This window comes from Leopardus geoffroyi, chromosome A2 (assembly GCF_018350155.1).
Source record: "Leopardus geoffroyi isolate Oge1 chromosome A2, O.geoffroyi_Oge1_pat1.0, whole genome shotgun sequence".
In the NCBI taxonomy this organism is placed as follows: Eukaryota; Metazoa; Chordata; class Mammalia; order Carnivora; family Felidae; genus Leopardus; species Leopardus geoffroyi.
The window spans coordinates 15231753-15250997 of NC_059331.1; the positions used below are offsets into that span (position 1 = coordinate 15231753).

General features: G+C 46.6%; 1 protein-coding gene across 1 annotated transcript in view; it reads left to right on the forward strand.

Annotated features, from left to right (window-relative positions):
• The first annotated feature begins 360 nt into the window (after positions 1-360).
• The window catches only part of LARS2 (leucyl-tRNA synthetase 2, mitochondrial), a 193748-nt gene continuing 174863 nt past the window's right edge, over positions 361-19245 (forward strand). The window contains exons 1-2 of the mRNA XM_045492605.1: positions 361-643; positions 7706-7800. The gene's annotated coding sequence lies outside the window, so the exon portion shown is untranslated. The remainder of the gene's footprint in view (positions 644-7705; positions 7801-19245) is intronic.

Below are 19245 nucleotides of genomic sequence, written 5' to 3' on the forward strand. Positions count from 1 at the left end.
TTTTGTGATGAGTCTTTACAAACCCTCGCTGGCTGTTGTGACGGGTGCCGGGGAGGTTGCTGAGACCTCGGTAAACAGGGTCCTGCTGGGCCACAGTGGGGGCTGTGGCAGTGTCTGTTTATAGAATCCAAAGTCTGCATTTGGATAATTACCTCCATGTAATTGTCAGATTAATGTCACCTGGGCCAGAAGGTCTGTGTTTTGATACTTAAGGAAAGAAAAAACAAAACCCTTTGGAGATGCCCAACGGCTGTGAACTTGAAACAGCCTGACTCCTAAAAACTCCGGAACCGGCGGCTCGGTGAGGCCAGAGCACAGCCAGCAGGGTGCTGAACAAGCAGGCTTGTGAATGAGGCAGAGGGGAGGCCGACAGAGAACATGTTGATTTTCCTGCTTTCCTCACCCACCCCCACACCCCCAAACACATGCACAAAAGTGTGCAAGTCCTCTGAGAAGCCGGCAGCAGTGGGCTTCTGATCTGGCCCCCTCTGTCATAGGCAACCACTGTCGGGAAAAGTGCACGCTGGAAAATTCAGGAAGAAGAAAGCTGGGAAAAAGCTGCGTCTGAAAAGAAGCGATTTCCTTCTTGAACACTCGAGCCGTCGCTCTTGTTACCCAAGGACAGTAATTTTGCCACACGGAGGTAAATATCCTTCCCTCGAAGGGCTCCCCAAAGAAACTGAGGCTGGCGGAAGAGGTGCTGACTGCCCCCTGCCCACCGCCCAGCCAGACAGAGTGATGCTGATCTGTGCGTGGGGGGCTCCCCCAGCAGGTGCTCCAGGGCGGCATTTCCGTCCAGGTGTCAAGGTCATTTGGAGGGGGTGAGGTCCTCAGGCAGATGCTCTGAGGACAGGTGTGGGGGGCTGTGTATCTTTATGGCCGCTGAGAGGCTCTGAGGGGTGAGTGGTGAGTGTGGGGAGGAGACAGAGAGTGCGATCAGTCCTGTCCACGAGAGGGATAGTGTGTGTATGTGTGTGTGTGTGTGTGTGTGTGTGTGTGTGTGCATGGGCATGAGCACATGCGTTCTCGAACACAAGACTCTGCAGGGATTTATGGGTCCCTGGTGCTGCGGGAGGGAGCACTAGACCAGGAGTCTAGAGTCATGCTCCTAGAAATATAATGTGAGCTAAACATCTAACTTATAATTTCCTCGTGGCCACTTTAGAAAAGAATGAAATTAATTTCAAGAATATATTTTATTTAACTCCGCCTGTCCCAAATATTATCATTTCAACATACGGCCAATGTAAAAATACATAAACAAGGGACGCCTGGGTGGCTCAGTCAGTTAAGTGTCCGACTTCGGCTCAGGTCATGATCTCACAGTTCGTGGGTTCAAGCCCTGCCTCGGGCTCCGTGCTGACAGCTCGGAGCCTGGAGCCAGCTTCAGATTCTGTGTCTCCCTCTCTCTCTCTGCCCCTCCCCACTCATGGTCTGTCTCTCTATCTCTCAAAAATAAATAAACGTTAACAAAAAATTTTTAAAAATGTGTATATATACGTGTGTGTATATACATATGTATACATGTGTGTACATATATGTGTATATGTGTATATATATGTATATGTATATGTGTATGTATGTGTATATATATATATATATATATATATATATATATATATATGCAATCCTTTACATTCTTCTTTCTTTTAACAAAGTCTTCGAAACCTGGTGTGTGTTTTACGCTCTCAGCGGCATCTCAGCTTGGGCCAGCCACACATCTAGTGTTCAATAGTCACATGTGGCTCGTGGTTACCATACTGACCAGTGTGGGTTTAGAGACTCGAACTTGATTCCCTGCTCGCTTTCGTTCCCGCTCTGTAGCCCCGAGAAAATTGTCTGTGTGGAGCCTCAGTGTTGTCATTGGTATAATGATATTAACAATAGTCCATCTCATGGCGGTTGCTTGGTTAGTGTCTTGTGTGTTGCTGGGGACCCAAGGGGCCAAGTCAGTGCTGCTGGACTGGCTGGTACAGTGGGGTGTTGGAGCCGGCTCATTCTGGTTTCCAAGAGTGCCTTGTTAAATAGTCAGGGATTTCATAAACGGGTGTTAAACCACTGGTTTCTCGAAGTCAGCCAGGCTAAGAAAACATTTGCACCATGGAAATGGGCGAATGCTTCCACATCAGTCCCTGCCCCTCCAGGGTGGATTAAACGTGTGCACCCGCTGAACTTGGGTATATTTGCATGTGATTGAAGCGGTGAGTGTGGACCAGAGGCCGCTTCCCTGGCTCTTTTCCCCTTGCCGAGTCCTCATCGATCTCCACCGAGGTGCCCCCGGCTGTGTGAGCCCCTTTCCCACTGCGAGAGGCAGCACCGAGCTGCAGCTGAGTCGGCGGAGTCTGGAGTGAACCCTGGGTCCACTCTTTGCTCATCTTGTAACTGTGGGCAGGGTATTTAGCCTTTCTGTGTGTGCCTAAGTTTCTTCATCTGTAAAATAATACAAGCTGAATTTCATAATGCATGTAATTGCCGAATCCCTAGGTAGCACACCTGAAACGAATTTAATAGTATATGTCAACTACAATTAAAAAAGAAAAATAATAGCATCCGAGAAATAGGTTGCTCCTGTTGAGGGGTAAATACCATCCATGGAAAGTGAGAGGAAAGCGCCTGGTACATAGTGAGTGCTCTATGACGGTGCCACTGAGTATCTACGGATTCTAACTATTGGTCGCTTCCGGCATTCCGGAAGGGGCGGGGCTTATGGCGGGTGGCGGCATCCGGAGGAGGCGCTGGTGAGATGGTGGGGCCGCTTTGGGCCTGGGGCGGTCTTTCCTTCCCTCCCATCCTCTCTCTCATCCTGCTGCAAGAATTGACCACCTACTGTGTGTGTGTGTGTGTGTTCAATGGCGAGGGGATGAGCCCACAAAGCTGAGCAAAGGCTGATCCCTGTCCCTGTCCTCTTGGAGCTTACAAAAGCTCTTCGGGGGCTTCAGTGATTTTTAACAGTGTAAGGGGGTCCCGAGAACAAGAAGTTTGAGAACTGCCGCGCTAGGGTATAATGGACAGGCCATTAACGTGGAGGCCAGAGGGCTTGACCCAGGTTCTAGCTCTGTGACATATTATTGGGTTTCTAATCCGTGGCCTTCGCTTCTTTCTCTGTACAACCGGAGCGATAATGTGGATCACTGTCCCGGCCACCTCCAGGGCTATACAGTCTTTGTGATGCACATGGAATTTCATTCTTGCTCTTCTCACCAAAAGTGACATATTTTCCGTATTGATTAATAGTTCTTATATATATTTTTAATGTTCATTTATTTTTGAGAGAGAGAAAGAGAGAGAAAATGAGTGGGGAAGGGGCAGAGAGAGAGGGAGACATAGAATCCGAAGCAGGCTCCAGCCTCTCAGCTGTCAGCACAGAGCCTGATGCAGGGCTCGAACTCACGAACGGCGAGGTCATGACCTGAGCAGAAGTCAGACGCTTAACCGACTGAGCCCCCCGGGACGCCCCTATAGTTCTTATCATTTTTAATGGCTGCTTGTTAGTTCTCCAAGTAGATGAAAATAAGCACATTTTGAAGATAGCTAATTTCTATACATTGTGGTACTTGCAAAATAGTGACAAGCCAGCCCACCAAGGTGACCTGTGAAGCATCACTCTATACCTTTGTGGCTTGGAAGAAGGGGCCATTCCTTAACTCAAGTGGGTAGTGGGGAGGGTGTTGCTCTCTTTACCAAACACTTCCACTCCTATTTCAAGTACTTTTGGAAAACATGGGTGATTGGAAGTCAGGTGGAAAAAAAAAAAAACCCTACTGACTTCAGGGTTCTTATTCAAAATCTATTCCTTTTCTTCCTCCCCAGTGGCAATATTTTTAGGATTGCTGGGGAACTCTGGATAAAGATGGGTTTAGGACTCCATTTGTCTCTTCACACTGATTCACTCCACAAATATTTATTGAGCAACCGCTACATGTCAGGTATGGCAGAAGGCTATTGGGATCCAGAGAAAAAAGGAACATCTTTGTTCTCAGGGCATCGAGGTGATGCAGGTGTATGAACAACCAAATATCATCAGTGCTGTGGTGGTAAGCGTGGGACATAGGAAGGAAAGTGTAGGTCTGACATTCACTCATTCACTGATTGTATTAGCTGTCTATTGCTGGGTAACAAATTGCCCCAATAGTTGACTATCTAAAACAACAATGATTATTATTACAAAGTTTTGGTAGGTCAGGAAATCAGAAGCAATTTGGCTAGGCGGTTTTGGCTTGAGGTCTCTCAGGATGTTGACGTCAGGATGTCAGCCAGAACTTAGTCACCTGAAGCCTTGACTGGAACTCAAGGATCTGTTTCCAAAATGGCCCTCCTCACATGGCTGTTGGCAAGAGGTGTCCGTTTCTCACTGTTGAACCTGGACTGTTCCAGTGTCCATGACTTTGGCAGCTGGCTGCCCCAGAGCAAGTGATCCTAGAAAAGGGGGTTGAGGCCACGATATCTTTTATGATCGAACCCTAGAAATCATAGACCATCTCTTCCACCATATTATATTGGCACCAAAGCATAGGAGGGGACTACCTGAGGGGTAAATAACAGGAAGGGAGATCATTGGGAGCCACCTTGGAGGCTAGCTGCCACATTGGTTCATTGAATCATGCAACTGCCATTTATTAAACACCTTCCAGGAGTGATACTGTGCCTGGGACTGGGGATACCAACATGGTTTCAATTATATTCAGGGACTGAGTCTGCTCAGTTTTGTATCTCTGGTGCCTGGAACACAGAACGTCTCATTAAAGGCTCATTTGTTCGTCAGAAGGAAGCAAAATGTAGGAGTTGGACCTCCAGAGCCCATCTGTTTAGGTTCAAATCTAGCCTCTTCCTTCCAGCTCTGATTCTTTTCTGATAAATCTTGTTTAGCCAGAGTTGGTTTCTGTTGCCTGCAGCTAAGAATCCTAACTGATACGCTTGGTTTTTCTGCTAATCACCTTTGACTAGCTCAGAATCCAATCCAGAATCCCCATGTTGCATTTAGTTTTTGTTTCCTTAACCTCCTTTAATCTGGGAGAGGTTCTCAGTCTTGCCTTGTCTTTTATGACCTTGGCACTTCTGAAGAGTACTGGTCAAGCATTTTTGTAGAATGTCCCTCAATTTGCGTTTGTCTGAGGTTTTCTTGTGATTAGGTTGAGGTGATGCCTTTTGGACAAGAATACCAGAAGTGACATTGTGAATGCTATCAGGGATGCGTGATATCAACATGTCATTACTGGTAATGTTGACGTTGATCCCTTGGTTAAGGTGATGGGTGTCTGCTTGATTTCTATTTTCCCCTTTGTATTGAATAATTATCTTGAGTCTATAGAAATATCCATTTCTCATTCATTGGCCCACAGATTTTAGCAGCCATTGATGATACTTTCGGACAACAGTTATTGCTGTGCTGTTTGCCTCTTGGTTTCCTGTTTCTGTCATTCCTTCTACATTTATTTATTTATTTATTTATTTATTTATTTATTTATTTAAAAAAAAATTTTTTTTTCAACGTTTATTTATTTTTGGGACAGAGAGAGACAGAGCATGAACGGGGGAGGGGCAGAGAGAGAGGGAGACACAGAATCGGAAACAGGCTCCAGGCTCCGAGCCATCAGCCCAGAGCCTGACGCGGGGCTCGAACTCACGGACCGCGAGATCGTGACCTGGCTGAAGTCGGACGCTTAACCGACTGCGCCACCCAGGCGCCCCCCTTCTACATTTATTAATTGAAATTCTGCTCTGAAGTAGAACTGTCCCTTCCTATTTATTTATTCAGATATTTACTTAATCAGTGTGGACTTGTGGATGTTTTCTTTTTTCCTATGGGTTATAATTCATTACTATGATTATTCGTTGCTCAAATTATCTCAGATTTGGCCATTGGGAACTCTTTGTTTTAAAAAAAAAATTTAATGTTTATTTATTTTTGAGAGAGAGAGCGAGAGAGACAGAATGCAATTAGGGGAGGGGCAGACAGAGAGGGAGACACAGAATCCAAAGCATATTCCAGTCTCTGAGCTGTCAGCACAGAGCCCAACATGGGGCTCGAACTCACAAACCAGGAGATTATGAGCTGAGCCGAAATCAGATGCTCAACTGACTGAGCCACCCAGGTGCCCCAGGAATTATTTGTTTTTTAAAAGTTTATTTATTTATTTTGAGAGAGAGAGAGAGAGAGAAAGAGGGAGAGAGAGCACGAGCAGGGGAGGGGCAATGAGAGAGGGAGAGACAGAATCCCAAATTGGCTCCTTGCTGACAGTACAGAGCCCAATGCAGGGCTTGATCTCACAAACCATGAGATCATGATCTGAGCTGAAATCAAGAGTTGGATGTTTAATTGACTGAGCCACCCAGACGCTCTGGCCATTGGGAGCTCTTAAGCTGGTTCTTATAAATATGGGATAATTTTTAAAAATCTCTATTTTTTATTATAAAAGTAATACATGCCTGGGTGGAGGGTACATGGGACCTTTCTGTACTATTTTTGCAACGTCCTATAAATCTATAATTATTTCAAAAAGAAAGTTAAAAATAGTAATATATGCTCATTGTAAAAAAAAAAAGTTCAGGAAGTACAGAAAAATATAAAAATCGTTATCTCATCCCTTAGACATAATCTCTGTCTGTATTCTATTTTTTTTTCTCTCCAGACTTTTTCCTTATCATTTTAAATGGTATCATAACACAATTATGGCAACTCTGAGACCAACATGTTCGTTTTGTAATGGAGAAAATACAGGCCAGGAAGACGGGAATTAATAAAACAGTAGCACTACCAGCCCTGACTTCTGTGTCTGCCACCCGCTCCCAGGCCCTCCTGGTGCTCTGCCTCATCTAATTCCTGCCCCTGGGTGGGGTAGGGTGAGCAATACTGATCAGGCAGGGTATCAGAGGGTCTCGATCTATGAAGTCAGGGAGAAAAAGGTATCAATATTGGTTCGTAGAAACAGAAGGAGGTAAAGCCAATAAATTCAGGAGAATGCACACAGGTCAGGCCGACTCTGCAGAGAGAGGAGAGGGGGAGAGAGAGAGAGAGAGAGAGAGAGAAAGAGAGGTGGGGGAGAGACAGAGATTATTACAGGGAGAGAAAAAAAGGAGAAAAACAGAAAACGTCGAATTTTTACATTCTTGCTACTAGGAGACCAGGCAGCCAAGAACTCAGTGGGTGTTTAACCAAACAGACTTAAGGTTTAGGTCAAGGATGGACTTCCCACCTCCACTCCGGGTTGCCCTGACAACCTCCTCCTTCTGGTATTGACATTATTGCGAGAAAGAAGGAAAAAATAGGCAGATGAAGTCATTAGAGGCGGAACCAACTGTGATCTGGCTTGCTTCATCATGCGGCCAGGTCCAGGGGGAGCCCAGGAGAGGCACAGGGCTCTTGGGCTGGGGCTGCAGACAGGGGCATGGCAGTGGCGGACTTGAGCCTGTGGGCTGGACACTGAGGCTTCTCTGAAATTCTGGTGAAGCTGGTCAGTGTAAATTAAACCCCAGTGGTTGTGTGTCCTCATTGTCTCTCCTGCTCTCGGAACTAGTCAAGGATGCTTAGAAGAAAACCTATGACCCCCAACTCGGGAAATGGCCACCATTCCAACTCTTCCAGATGGCCTCAGTTACCACATCAACCTGGACCTTAGAGCCCTCTCTTTGTTTCCAGCACCCAAGAAGGTTGGGACCATCAGAGGGATGGTCCTAACCAGTAGTTACTACTCTCTTCTCTTTCCAGAGGGGGAAACTGAGGCTGAGACAGTCAGTAACTTGCCGAAAATCACCAAGCTAAGAAGTGTTCAGGAATTCAAACCCAGATCTAATCAAGTCAAGGTACTTGCTTGGTAATTACCTCACCCTGTGGTACAGAGCAGTGGTTCTCAAACTGGAGCTTGTGGAAGGAATCCCCGACAGGGCTTGTTAAAGCACAGGGTGCTGGGCCCCCACCCCCGTTTCTGATTTGGTAGATGTGGGGTATGGCTGGACAATTTGCATTTCTCATAAATTTCCAGATGGTGTTGATGCTCGTGATCTGGGGACCGCATTTTGAGACGTGCTTACATAAAGCAAACCATTTAGCCCTTGAACCTCAAATACAGTCTTTATAGAATAAAGAGGACTAGATTTGCAGTCTTTGATTGTGTTCTCAGGTTTCTATGTGTTTCCAGAGGTGCTTTAGCCAGGGGGCAGGGATAAGAGGATTGAGGGAGTTTATTTTATTTTATATTTATTTATTTATTTATTTATTTATTTATTTATTTATTATTTTACGTTTTATGTATTTTTGAAAGAGAGAGGGAGGGAGGGGGGAGAGAGAGAGCGAGCGAGAGAGAGAGAGAGAGAGAGAGAGAGAGAGAATGAGTGGGGGAGGGGCAGAGAGAGAGGGAGACACAGAATCAGAAGCAAGCTCCAGGCTTGGAGCTGTCAGCACAGACCCGGGGCTCGAACTCATGAACAGCGAGATCGTGACCTGAGCTAAAGCCGGATGCTTAACCGACTGAGCCACCCAGGTGCGCCAAGGGAGTTTAAATCATGGAGAGTTCGGGACCCCCATCCTTCCTTCAAGTAGCTCCCTCATACCTCTTCACATATTAGGGTTCTGTGTGAAATTTTATTAGAAAGGGGGTTCCCGTGATGAAACACAAAGAGTTTATCAACTTCTGAACTAAAAAATATGTCAAAATGCCATTTGTTCCTATTATCTATTGCTGTGGCTTAAAACAACAATTTTTTTAATATTTGATTCTGTGGGTCAGGAATCTGGGCAGACCTATTCCTCCGGGTGCCCACAAAGGTTACTCAGTGCCATACATCTGGTGTCCCAGCTGATCTGGAGGGCCCAAGATGGCGTCATTCACATGTCTGGAGCCTCATTGGGGGTGGCTGGAAGGCTGGGCTCAGTAGTCACTACAGACTGGAACATCTATCTATCTGTGGCTGCTCTAGCATTGGAGTCTCAGGGGTGTTGGACTTCACAATGGCTTAGGGCCCAGAGCAAGTGTTCCAAGAGGCAGAAAGCAGAAAGCACCAGTCTCTTTAAGGCCCAGGTCTACCAGCCACCATGGCATTATTTTGCCATCTTCTGTTTACCAACAAGGTCAACGGAGCTCCCCAGCCCCAGATTCCCAGGGAGGGGACATCCACCCCACTTCCCCATGGGTGGAATGTTTTGTCGCTATCTTTGAACTGGACCTGACAAGCCTCATCCACACTTGAACGTTATTTGGCTAATGAGACCCTGGTCCTTGCGCCAGGTGTGGTAAAGGGATGTGAGTTACAGGGGTGAAGGTATTTTGCATGGGGAAAAAAATGATAATTGGAGGGTGGAGTTTAACATGTCCTAGACCGCCTGCTTTCGAAGTCAGTCATCTTGCTGGAGGGAGAAGATGGGCTTCCAGCCTCATGGAGAAGCCCGTGGAGAGAGAAACCCGGTCCCCCATGTCCACCCCAACAGCCCAGCCGAGCTCCCAGCCCACAGCCAGCACTGATTCGCCGCTGTGTGAATGAGTCATCTAGGAAGGTTTGGTTCCTCCAGCCCCAGGCGAGCTCCTTAGCCGACACCATATGGAGTGACATGACGCCAAATCCGGCACTGTGTTGGTTAATGTTATGTGTCAACTTGGTTGGGTCATGGTGCCCAGGTATTTGGTCAGACGTTATTCTGGATGTTTCTGTGAAAGTGCTTTATGGTTGAAATCAACAATTAAATCAATGGACTTTCACTAAAGCAGATTCCCCTCCGTGATGTGGGTGGGTCTCGTCCAATCAGTTGAAGGCCTTTATAGAACAAAGACTGACCTCCCTGAGTGAGAAGGACTTCTGCCAACAGACAGCCTTTGGACTCAAACTGCATCTCAGCTCCATGGAACACCAGTGTTTGATGAATATTAATAAGTCCTCTGCAATTAAAATAATGGTTCCATGGTCAATAAGTTTTGGGGAAACCCTTTGCCAAATGATGCTGTAAGGTCTCTGCATCGTAGAACTTCTCGTAATTTGGGATGGATCTTTCTCTGTATAGCACCTCTGTAGCCTGGGGGGAGGCTGATGTGGGCTTGTTGTGAGCTTTCTGACAGCAAATCTTTATTCTGTTTTGAAAGTGGGTCACCCTGGTCAGTTTCCCCTTCTCTCAGAGGGTCTCATTTATGGGAGAAAAAGGGGGTCTTCTCGGGTGAAGGGAAAGTGATGTGTTGCTTTGTTCCCTTCCATCAGAGTGGCACTGTGGGCCCATGAGGGAAGACTTCCCAGTGTGAGAGCTGCTGCCCCAGTTCAGCCCTCCCCCAGATCCTTAGGCCTGCCCCTTCTGCAAAGGAGTTTGGACCACTCCGTTAGATATTCTAGAGCAGAACCAATGAATTATTTACTGTTGTCAAAGGATGCTAATGAGATGCTAATGAATACATTAGTGTAATTTCAAGGCAATTCCTGGAGACTTCTTTCCACTCAGGGCTACTGGCTCTGCCCCCTACTGGCCTTGGGAGGTAGGAGTTGGCAAAAGAGTCAAGGAACTGAAGACTTCCCAGGCAGCTAGCTGTTCCTGACCATGGAGGCCAGAGGACTTCAGAAATTGCTTTTCTTGCCCTGCATCTTCCTAGATGCAGTTTTGAGGATGTGAAGAATGGACATCCAGAAGATTGTTTTACAACCACACAAGCAGGACAGCACTCAAATCACTTCCTCCAGGATATCTTCCCCGATCTATCTCTATTTCCTGTACTCTCCTTCCTCTCCAGGCTGAAGGAAATGTCCATCCTCTATGTGTTCCATACTCCCTATTCTTTTTTTTTTAAGATTTTATTTTTAAGTAATCTCTATACCCAACATGGGGCTTGAACTCACAACTCTGAGATCAAGAATTGCACGCTCCATCGACTGAGACAGCCAGGCACCCCCTTAGTCCCCATTCTTACTGCCATCACAGATTAAGGGGAAGGGGGAGGGTTCAATTGTCTGTCTCCACCATTACCCCTGAGCTCTTGAGAATGTGCATTTAGTGTCTTTAAAAACATTTTTTTAATGTTTATTTTTGAGAGAGAGAGAGAGAGAGAGAGAGAGAGCACGAGCAGGGGAGGGGCAGAGAGAGAGGGGGACACAGAATCTGAAACAGGCTCCAGGCTCTGAGCTGTCAGCACAGAGCCCAACGTTGGGCTCATACCCACGAACCATGCGATCATGACCTGAGCTGAAGTCGGACACTTAACTGACGGAGCCACCCAGGCTCCCAGTGTCTTTTTCTCTCCTTATCTGCAGGACAGAAGATGGTGCTTGGTATGTACAAGCTGTTCAGGCATTGATGGGTTGAATTGAATTGTTCATGTGTGGTTAGTTCGATTCAGAAGGAAACTTGGTTATTTTGAGAGGGATTTGTCTTTGCCTTCGGATCTGCTAAGCAAATTTAACATGTAAGCAAGACTCAGGTGGAGAGCTGTTAACATTCTTTAAAAAATCTTTCCCAAGCACTTTGGCAACCTCCATTTGATGAACAGCTGGCTAATTTCATGTAATTTAAATGTATTTATAAGTAAGTCCAATAGGACCAATTTCTATTTGGCAAAATCTGTTAGCTTCTCTCTTATGGTATGGCCTTAGAAGCCATTTGTTTTCATTTCACTTCTTTCCTCCCTCCCTCCCCTCTCCCTTCTTTCTTGCCTTGTGTCCTTCCTCCCTCCTCCCTCCTCCCTCCCTTCCTTTCTTCTTCTTAAGGTATTATTATGCAAGCTTCCCACTCGTTCAGGTGGACTTTTGCTCCCAAATTTGACAGAATAAGCAAGTATTGGGAAGCGTATCAGTGGCCATGTTTCTTGTCTTTACTTCTGTATCGCTCTGATGTCATAACTGACTGTGTTACACCAGAGATATCAGTTAGCTCTTGGTACTCACAGGGCAGGCCATGGGCTGACAGCATCAGCATCTCCCGGGAGCCTGCTAGAAATGCAACATCTCAGACCCACCCTAAACTTTCTGATCCCTGGGTGATCCATATGCACATACATGTTTGACAAGCAGACGTTCAACTAACCCTGTCTCATACCTTCTGGATGATGTGGGGACTGAACCAGGGGAAAAGTATTGAAAACATACTTCTTTACGATTTGTCAGCACTAAGCAGCCTACACCTTTACTGGACCTACACACTGGCCACGTTGCCTTGCCTGCCCCGGCCTGAGCTCCTGGGAGGGGCAGCCTCACATACAGTACTAAGGGCTGCCATTACATTGTGCCAACGGCTTTCCATGCATTCTCTCGTTCAGTCCTTACAACAGATCTGTGAGGAAGGTGCCACACACCTGTTCCCCTTGACAGATGAAAAAGCTGGAGATTAGAGAGGTGAAATGGTTTGCTTTCGGCCACCCAGCTTGGTGCAGTACCAGGCCAGTAACAAGGATCCTGTAATTGAGAGCTCTTAGCATCCTCCTCCTCTTTCTGGGGCCAGGGTGGTCAAGATGTAAACAGCTACAGAACAGTCCGGTTGGCTGATAAACCACATCTTGGTGGTCATCCTGTCTTTTCAACCCTTTGTGCCCAAGAGAACGGCATTTTCCTACCTGAGGCTGAGGGCCAGGGATGATAAATATCTCATTGCCTGCCGCATCCCAAGACCACTCAGTCTTCCTCTTCTACATTCTTCTCCTTCTCGTCCTTCTTCTCAGTCTTCTCCTCCTCTTTCTCCTTCTGGTCTTCTTCTGCTTCTCCTCTTCCTTCTGTGCCTCTTGTCAAGCACTTGAACATGGCTGAGCTTCTCTTTCTTTCCCCCTGCCCTCCTTTCACCCGGGGCTCCAGGTAGAGAATTCAGATGCTGCTGCTGCTGGTGATGGTGATGGTGATGCTCATTGATGATGATCATGGTGATGGTGTGGTGATGGGTGGCTGATGGTGATGTTGATGCTGATGGTGATGGATGATGGTGCTGATGGTGATGCTTATGGTGGTGGTGATTTTGTTGCTGTTGTTTTGCCAAACGGGATTTTCAGTCCCTCATCTCCCTTCAGCATTCTTATCTTCCACCCTGGTAGGAGAGAGGTCGTTCAGTAGAAGAACATGAAACTCTGCCACAAAAGGCAGTCTGTCTTAGGGAGAGAAAGGGTGGTTTGTCGTGTAGATTTAGAAACTCTGTGGGTGGGTGGAGGGTCACGAAGGGTAAAAAAAGTCTACATGGAATGAGGAGGGAGGAGAGAGGGTGCTAGAAAGGAGGGACTCTAGGTGCTTCTCAGACACATATTCTGCTTGGTCTGAAAGGTGACTAGTAGGAAAAGGATAGATATGTTTGCCACCCTCTCTACTTGGGGTGTGTTTGTCAGCAGCCATTGGGAAGCCACTTGAGATGAAGGACGTGTCAGCAAATCCTGCTAGCCACTACAGGACATTGAGGGGCAACTGCATTATTGTTACCATTAATATCAGCCCACCAGTTCCCGGGCTCCCTGCGTGTGCGCGACACTTGTTAATTCTTTACGTACAAGATCTCTACACCCCGTAAATTGGGCAGAGTGGGAAACTGAGGCCTATGCTGTCTCTTATTTGTCTGCTGTGTAACTTGGGCTGTAAAACACTAAGCTGGACCTTAGGGAGTAACACACAACTTGTGTTCTCTGTGTATAAAACTATATTGCTGATCAACGATCAGAGGAGTATGATTGTTGGCTTAGTTAATTTATTGTCTACTCGGGAGGAAAAGACATAGGCACATAAATTCAAGGGCTAGTTCATTGTACAAGAATGCAAGAGATGCCAAAAGATGGTATGACTAAAGGCCAAATTGAAGCCAGAGGTGTAGGTGCCATAAGAGCTTATTAACATTTATTGATTAAAATTGCAGAAACCACCAAAAGATGGGCAAGATACATTTCATGCATTTGCAAATAAATCCATGTCCCCTATAGCCCACTCTTAGACCAGCAATAAAAAATTCGAGTATATTCCAGGAAAATTAAATTCAGTACAGATCTTCCTGGACTTACTATGGGGTTATGTCTCAAGAAACCCATCACATGTTAAACATGTTGTAAGTCGACAAATGCATTTATTTATTTTTTAAAATATTTTTCAATGTTTGTTTATTTATTTTTGAGAGAGCACGCAAAAGCACAACTAGGGGAGGGGCAGGGAGAGAGAGACACACACAGAATGTGAAGCAGGCTCCAGGCTCTGCACGGGGCTCCAACCCATGATCCGTGAGATCATGACCTGAGCCAAAGTCGGACGCTTGACCAACTGAGCCACCCGGGCGCCCCAAGTCAGAAATGCACGTAGTACACCTAACCCACTGAACATCACAGCTTAGGCTGGCCGAATTTAAACATGCTCAGAACACTTACATGAGCCTACAGTCTACTTGATAATATAGTGCTAAATAGCTCATGTGATTTATTGAATACTGTCCCGAAAGTGAAAAACGGGATGGTTGTAGGGGTGCAGGATGGTTGTCAGTGTGGTGGTTGTTCACCCTCATGACCTTGGGGCTGACTGGGAGCTGTGGTCACTGCACCTGCCCGGCATCCTGTGAGAGCACCAGACTGCATAGCACTAGCCCGGGAAAATATCAACATTCAAAATTCAAAGTACACTTTCTACTGAATGCATATCGCTTTCTCACCATTGTCAAGTCAAAAAATCATAAGTAGAACCATCGTATGTCAGGGACCATCTGTACTGTTTTATACATTCAGTATTTCTTCAAATAGGATTATCTTTTTCTAGAAGCAATCACAAGGCCTAAGAAGATTTGCAGCAACGGAAAGGATTCTTTGTCTCCCCTGTAATGAACAGATTAAAAACTTAATCCCAAGGTCCGCTTCTGTGTCCAAGTATAATTGTGGCGTGAGTCACTCCAAATGGGTTTTCTCATGAACACGCAAGCACTATTATAAATGGCACTTTTTTGATGGGGGGAAACCCCAAATTTAAAAAGTCAACAAAAGAGGTCACTTTCAGCAGACTCTGTACCCTGGAAGGGATGACCAAAATGGGTGCTTTTTAATATCAAGCACCTAGGAAAATGTTGATTTTACTCCAGGCCCCTCAAGGTCAAGACTGCTTTGTGGCAACCTTCAGAAAGACATCTGATCTTAGTTTCCTAGTTTCCTATTTTCTCAGTTTCTTAGTTCCTGACCTCTCTGACGCTGGTTCTGGAAAGATTATCATGAGTTCTTTGGCCCCTCAATGCTACGTTTGACTTTCATTCAGCTCAGCAAGAACTGTTAAAGAATTATCCATGACACTTGTTAAAATGATGAGGGGGACTTTGGTGAGAGATGTAGGGACCGCTGCAATGGGGTTTTGCAATACAGATGGGGGACTAGGCTCAGCTGTGACTATAATAAGGAAAAGTGGGAATTTAGAGCCAAGGACGAGGGTGTGAGGGGTCAGTGGATGAGCTGAGATATAATCAAGGAAGCAGGCTGGCCTCAGCAGGGCCAGGAAACTAAAACATTTACCCAAAGCCCCATGTGCCAGGCACCAAGGGAGGCATTTTACGTGGGTTGTTGTACTTAATAGTGACACCATCTGGGCAAAGCCAATGCCATTATTGTTGAAGGCGGGAAAAGCAAGGGTAGGGGATCTGTCCAAGGTCGCACAGCCAGAGAGTGACTACACTACGATTCTACCCCGGATCTGCCTCCCTCCTGAGCTTATTCCTTTGGCAAGGTGTCACTGAGGGTGTGCGCAAGCTTCAGTTCCGGTCCTGGGGTGCCTGGGTGCCTCAGTCGGATAAGCTCCTGACGTCGGTTCAGGTCGCGATCTCACAGTTCACGAGTTCGAGCCCCGCCTTGGGCTCTGTGCTGACAGCTCGGAGCCTGGAGCCTGCTTCGGATTCTGTGTCTCCCTCTCTGTTCCTCCTCCACTCCTCCTCTGTCTCTCTCTCTCCAAAAAATAAATAAAACAAAAACAATTTTTGGTTTTTTTAAAGATTCAGTTCCGGTCCTCAAGGAGCTTGCTCTCTGGTGGCAATATCACCGATGCACACGCATTCCATGCCATTTCCTCCTCGCCTGAAGGGGGCCCGTAATAGGAGATCTATTTCTTTCCTGTACCATCTTGGCACTTAGCAGTGTGCATAGACCAACTCCTTACAGTCAATAAAAGTAACAAATGCCACTTGTTGATTGTATACTCTGTCTGGCACTTGGCAAAGCACTTTACATAATAATCTCATTAAAAGATTTTTCATCCTCTGAGCAACCTAACAGGTGGGCACAATAATCCTCATTTTACAGCAGCTGAGGCTCAGGGGGGCTGAGGAGCTCGCCCACAATCCTTCATCTTGAAAGCAGCGCAGAGCTGAGCTTCAAAGCCGGGCTGTCTCCGCCCCTGGCACGTGCTCTTGACCACTCACTATGACGTCACAAAGGCCGGGCCGCTCCCATTTGCTCTCCATCTACAGTGGACTCATGTCGTTCACGGCAATTTTGTTCTAAGAAGTCACCCGAGTACTGTATGGGCCAAGACTGAAGTTTTGCTCCTAAGGAAAATACAGGGTTAGGTTCCTGAAAGCCTCTGGTCCTCGAGTTTTTGTCAGCTGATCAATTTCTTGTGTGTGGGTTTCTGCTTAGTGACACCTTGTTTCATATACGTTGTTGATTCATTGACGCTGAACTCACGGCCCACAGCCCTGTAATTCGGGCCCGAAGGAAAGCTGCCTCACACACGTACTTTGTCCATGAGACACACATCCCAGCTTTATTGTGCTCGGGGCCACTAGCCAGCACTTTAGCACTTACTGTCCAGAGCCATTGGAGACAGTGAACTCACCAGCGAAGAGCACAAAAGTGCAAAAATCATGGCACGTAACATCCTGGGAAAAGGGCCCTGTTTATAGGACAAGAGCTGAAGCAGGGAGGTAGATTGTCACCTTGTTCCGCCTCAGCTGGGAACGTGCATGGGATTGGGAGGGGGCACTCAAATTTTTCACACCTCTGAGTATGTCTGTGAATAACACAAAAGCACCGTGAGTACTGATTTTGGGGGTTACACATAGATTTTAGGGAGGAGATAGATTCACAAATATGGAATCTGTGAATAATGAGGATTGACTATACTTGCCGATTTTGTTATTTTTTTAAGTTTATTTTTGAGAGAGAGAGAGAGCTAGAGCAGGGAAGGGCAGAGAGAGAGAGAGAGAGAGAGAGAGAGAGAGAGAGAGAGAGAGAATCCCAAGCAGGCTCCACACTGTCAGCACAGAGCCCCATGTGGGGCTCAAACCCACGAACCATGAGATAATGACCTGAGCTGAAGTTGGACGTTCACCCGACTGAGCCACCCAGGCGCCCCTGTACTTGACAATTAAAAAAAAAAATTCTTAATGTTTTTATTTATTTTCGAGACAGAGAGAGACGGAGCATGAGCAGGGGAGGGGCAGAGAGGAGACACAGAATCTGAAGCGGGCTCCAGGCTCTGAGCTGTCAGTACAGAACCCAATGTGGGGCTGGAACTCACAGAGTGTGAGATCATGACCTGAGCTGAAGTCGGATGCTCAACCAGATGAGCCACCCAGGCACCCCATGTACTTGCCAATTTTAAAAGATTGCATTTAAGGAGTGCCTGAGTGGCTCAGTCGGTTGAGTGTCTCACTCTTGATTTGGGCTCAGGTCATGATCTCATGATTTGTGTGATTGAGCCCCATGTCAGGCTCTGCACTGACAGTGTGGAGCCTCCTTGGGATTCTCTGTCTTCCTCTCTCTCTGCCCCTCCTATGCTTGCATGCTCACCCTCTCTGTCTCTCTTTCAAAGTAAGTAAATATTTTTTTAAAAAAATTAAAAAAAGATTGCATTGAAAAGACATGTACTGAATACCCACTGTGTGCTGTCCACAGTGGCAGATAGATAAATAGGACGTGGTAAAGAGACTATTGCAACGGTCCAGGTGAAAGGGGAGGGGAGCCTCCGCTGGGGGGTTGTGCCAGGCAAAAGCGGAGGGCTGGGGAAATCTACCTGAGGGCAAAGGTAACAAAACCTGGAGACCGATTCCATGTGGAGGGAAGGAGAATGGGCCATGTCCTTGTCAGTTGGGTAGGTGGGTATCGCAGGATACTTTCTGTTACGATAAATAGAAAACCCCAGTTGAATGGGCATGAACAACGAAGGGCCTCCCAGGCTCCTGTGCATGGGAAGTTGAAAGGTGAGCGAGCCTCGGGCAGGGCTGGATCCGGCAGATCCTTCTGTGGCAATAGGACCCGTTACCTCTCCTGCCTCCAGTCTTAGCAGGCTCTCCTTGTGTGGTTCTGGAACAGTTGAGGCAGCTCCTAAGGTTTTTATTCCTACACAGCAAGAAAGAGAATCCAGGTTCTAGTGTTCCCAGCAGAAGGCTTTTGTGCTGCCCTCTGAGAACTCTGGCTTAGGTCAAGTGCGTGCCTGAACTGTCTCCATGGTCAGGGGACGGAATGAACAGATTGGATTAAGCCAGACCTCAGACCTGAGGGATGAGAGGTCAAGCCCACAAGACTAAATGGCTCAGAATTGGGGCAAGGGATGGTTTTCTTGAGGGACGTCCAGGAGCCACGATCAGCAAAGAGGGAGGAACAGATGCCGCGGGGAAGTGTAGGTGAGAAGCCTATCTATCTACACCTTAAGTGATTTAATTATCAGGGCTGGAAGATTTTTTTTTTCTTTACCAAAAAACAATCCCTATAGTAGCAAGAATCTTGGGGTTTGCTTTCGTCTCCATAATGGATGACTGAAAGCCATTCCCAGAAGACCTGAATCAATGTCTGCCACGTGACAGCTCAGGGAAGAATTTACACGGCTGTCCCAGCGATTTATTTTTGGAAAGGTCACAAAAGCGTGGAAATAAATGTCAAGCCGGAATTATTTATGACTCCTGCACTTCTAGGTCATTTCTAGTAAATTTGCCTTACCTCGTGAGGTAAGATAGAGGAATAGTCTTGTTTTTACACCAAGGGGAAGAAATGGTCAGAGAAATGGAGACTCCCCTTCCTGGAAATTCCTGACACGCAAGCTTTTGTATTAGACAAAGAGAAGGCAGAACAAGGTGGGGGGGGGGGGGGAGGCAAGGAAATGAACAGAGGGTACAGAAGGGAGGCTGCGCTGATGGAGCTCAAATCTCTTTATTTAACAAAAGATCTTGATTTTTTTCTGCGTATGAAGTCATAGAAGCTGAACTAGGAAGCTCCCTCTGGCTGCTGTAACTGATCACCACAAACTTGGTGGCTTGAACGTCAGTTTCACTGGGTCAAAGTCAAGTTGTCAGCAGGGAAGCACTCCCTCTGGAGGTTCTGGGAGAGGATCTGTTTTCTTTTTCTTTTTCGTTCTGGTAAAATATTC